Here is a 3,710-nt window from a genome sequence, read left to right on the forward strand (position 1 = left end):
AATAATAACTAAGACAAGACATATGATTCATCATTTCATGCACAAAAAACAAACAGCAATTGGTTTCATCAGAGCCAGACAGCCATTGCTGTCCACTGCATGCCATCTTCTCAAATATTCATTACCTGTTCTACTTTTTGTCCGCATCTTCTTCGGAAAGTGAGGGCCCATAGGGCAGCCTCTCCTATCAATATCAGAAGTAACTCTGTCAGCAATCAGCAAGCATGTAGTCAGTCAGTAATTTCAGTCCCACTTGAGGGGACTCGTCGTAATCCATCCATCTGCCTTGAGGGAAATGGATAGGGGGAGTCTGGAGGAGGAGTATAGAGGAGCATGATTGAGTTGTGAACTTGTGAACCTCAGGAATGCAGACTGCGGCACCTTCAAATCAATAAGGAATATAAGATGAAGACAGTGCTGCTGATGGACTTGTTGTGATTAGGTGATTAGAGTTTTGTTGTGGTAAAAGTTGCAAAACAAAGAAATACACACAGGAATAAAAGTGAATAAGGACGAAAAAAAGGAATTCCTTTTCAGGGCTCGGTGTCAGGGAAGTAGAGCTCGTCCTCAAACTCCATGAATTGAGACGGGAGTAGGTCAGGTAACAGTGAAGAACTACTGTCACCAAAGTCAGTGTCCTTTTCTTCCTCCGTGTATTCACGTACTTTGTAATCTGGTGGTATGAAGTGCTGATTCATCTTGATCAGTGTTACCCTCTCCACATTTTTGGCGGAGAGGCGGCTCCTTTTTGAAGTTACAATGGCACCAGCAGCACTAAAAACACGTTCAGAAGACACGCTTGCGATTGGTTAAGACAAATAATTTAGAGCCAGGTTGGTGATCCGTGGCCAAAAAGGCATTTTCCTGTACCAATACAGCAATGGGTTCTTATTAACAAAGACTTCTGTTGGGTCATCCAGATAGGCCTGCACCATCGACTCAAGGTTCTCCACGGTTGCTCCACTGTGTGTACCATCTGTGGCCTTTGCAGCACTGGAACGAGCAAACCCTTGATGAGTTAGCCAATCCGCTTCCGACAATATTATGGCTGGGCCTGGGGCAGGTGAGGATGATGACACGGTGGCTGCTGGTGTCGTTAACGGCTGTGAGGGAAAGTGACTCCCCTCGCCCACAGATTCAGAAGTGGAACTTGACGCCGGATGGCCTGCTGATTCAGTTGGACTTCTGCCGACTCTTTGAATTTTCTGCCGATCTTTTTTTAAGCGAGTTGTTGACACAGCTAGCCAATGTTTGTACTTTGAAACATCTGCTTCATCAAAAAGAATGACCGCTTTGCTGGCCACTGCCTTTTTGTACCGTGGATACGGAATAGTGGCACAAATGTAATGTTGTTCTGTATGTATGTTTTTAAGCCTTTCATTGTCAACTAGGCGGCTTAATAACCTCTCCGCCAAATGATATGCGTCTTGCTTTTCACCATCATCTCTGAACGTTGAAGACACCGCCTTCAGTTGGTGCTCTAGCATGACCAAAAATGGGATAGCTTTGCCCAAAGAACAGTCCTCCCTCCTGACTTCACGCGTGAAGACCTCAAAAGGACGAAGCATGTCTGTCAGGCTTTTAACTGGCTTCCATTCCTCCAACTCTAGCCTCATGTCTTTCATAGTAGAACCCCGTTGAAAGACATACTCATTGATTACCATGCACTGCTCAGACAGACGCTCAAGCATGTAAAAGGTTGAGTTCCAACGTGTTACCCTCTCCACATTTTTTGCGGAGAGGCCACCTCCTGGATGAGTCCTTTGACTGGCAGTCTACGTTCATGTTGAATGCCCCTCAGCTTCTTCCGGGCCTTAAAAGAATGGCTGAAATGTGTGCAGATTCTTCGGCAGGTGGTCAGTAACTTCCTGACTGTGTTTTCATTTTTCAAGAAATCTTGCACCACGATGTTAATACTGTGCGCCAAACACGGCACTCTGAAGTACTCACCATCCTGCATGGCCATAACTATATTACTGCCATTGTCCGTGGAAAATTAACCAACTATGCAATTTCTTGGATGCAGCCATTCAGAGACCTTACTGTTAAACTGCTCCAAAATGTTTTTTGCAGTATGAGATTTCCCCATGACAAACATGGCTAATGTTGCATGTTTACGAGTAGCTTGAAAAAGTGTGTCTGGGTCAACACCTGCACTTGACTTGTCTCTAACCCCTGCAAAAGAGACCCAGTGTGCAGTGATGCACATGTAATCAAGAGCTTGGCAACTGGTCCACATGTCTGTTGTCAAGTGGATAGTGTGAACAGCACTCTTCTGCAAAGCTGCCCCAATCACCTCTAGCACATCTTGATGTAGTGCTGGAACCGCAACTCTGGCAAAATAGGACCAGCTAGGAACCTTCCATTTAGGGCAGACTGTTTCCACTAATTCTAGAAACCCCACCCCTTCCACGAAAGAAAAAGGGAGAAGGTCCAGCGCTAGCATTTTAGCCAGCTTTGCGTTATACAGATGTACCGTTGGGTGGTTGCGTTCAAATAGCGCCTCCGACCACAACATTCCGCGAATGATGGGCTGGATCGTTTTACTTGATGATGATGATGACGTCTTCAAACCAGTTAGGCCCAGTGATGTAGTTTTTCGCATTGGTGTCTCTCCCAGACTCTTAGTGTGCCTCATACATGTTGAAGGGGTAGAGGGTGTGGGCGATACCACTGCAGTGCTGCTGCCAGCGGAACTGGGTGTACCAGAAAAAATGTCTGTCGCTTCGTCACTTCCCCCCTGCACGATCAGCCTCTCGTCATCATCAGATGCAATATCAAGGGATACATTTGGTTTTGTTTTTCTTCCTTATGTGTGCTTCCCAAATGATAGTGTGGTGTTTCTTGAGATGACCTCTCTGGCCTCCGGTACCATAGTTGGTACCAAGCTTACCCCGACTAACTGATGTTTTACAAATCGAACAAACGGCCATGTTTTCCACACTTTGGCTAACAGTAAAGAAGTCCCAAACTGGGGACTGGAAATGTCTGCTGGTGGTGGAGGTGCTACTTTGACTTTCAATGCCGGATGAAGTGGAGGAAGGGCGTGGCTGAATTCATTTCTGTAGTTCACTTACAGCACCACTACTTGAGGTCGAGCTGGATGGAGGTCCCTGCCGGCCCTTCCTACGAAAAAATATGGAAGCTGTAGGTCGTGTTGGTGTTGTAGTTGACTGCGTTGGTGGTGGTACCAGTGCCATGCCGCCCACATCCCGCTCAGCATCCATTCGGGATAGGGTCAAAATGTCTGTCTGCTGTATGCCCACTGGGGCTTGAGTGATGACTGTGATGAGTGGGTCATCGTCAGACTGTTCATCAGCAGCAGAAGACACCACTTCTTGTTCGTCGTCATCACCCATAAGTCGAAGCCTTGCGGGATCCTTCCTTTTAGGCTTAGCTACCTTTGTCGGCTCATGGCGTGACTCACTCTCAGACTGCATTGCTGGGTTCCAATCATGATCAAGGTCATCAGAACGAAGGGGGCTTGAAGAAGAACTTGTAGTAGTAGTAGTAGCCCTCCTTGACCTTTTTCTTGCTGGGGATCTGGAAGACAATGGATCATCATCAGGAGGAGTGGCTTCCTCGGATGATACCTCCTCTTGAATATCAATTTACTGATGTGCCCCTACTTCTGGAGGAACAAGCGTTGTAGGCAGTTGTGCCGCTCCATGAACCTCTAGTTGCACCTCTCCATGCACCTCTCCATGCGC

Source organism: Lissotriton vulgaris, chromosome 5 (genome assembly GCF_964263255.1).
Source record: "Lissotriton vulgaris chromosome 5, aLisVul1.2, whole genome shotgun sequence".
Taxonomy (NCBI): domain Eukaryota; kingdom Metazoa; phylum Chordata; class Amphibia; order Caudata; family Salamandridae; genus Lissotriton; species Lissotriton vulgaris.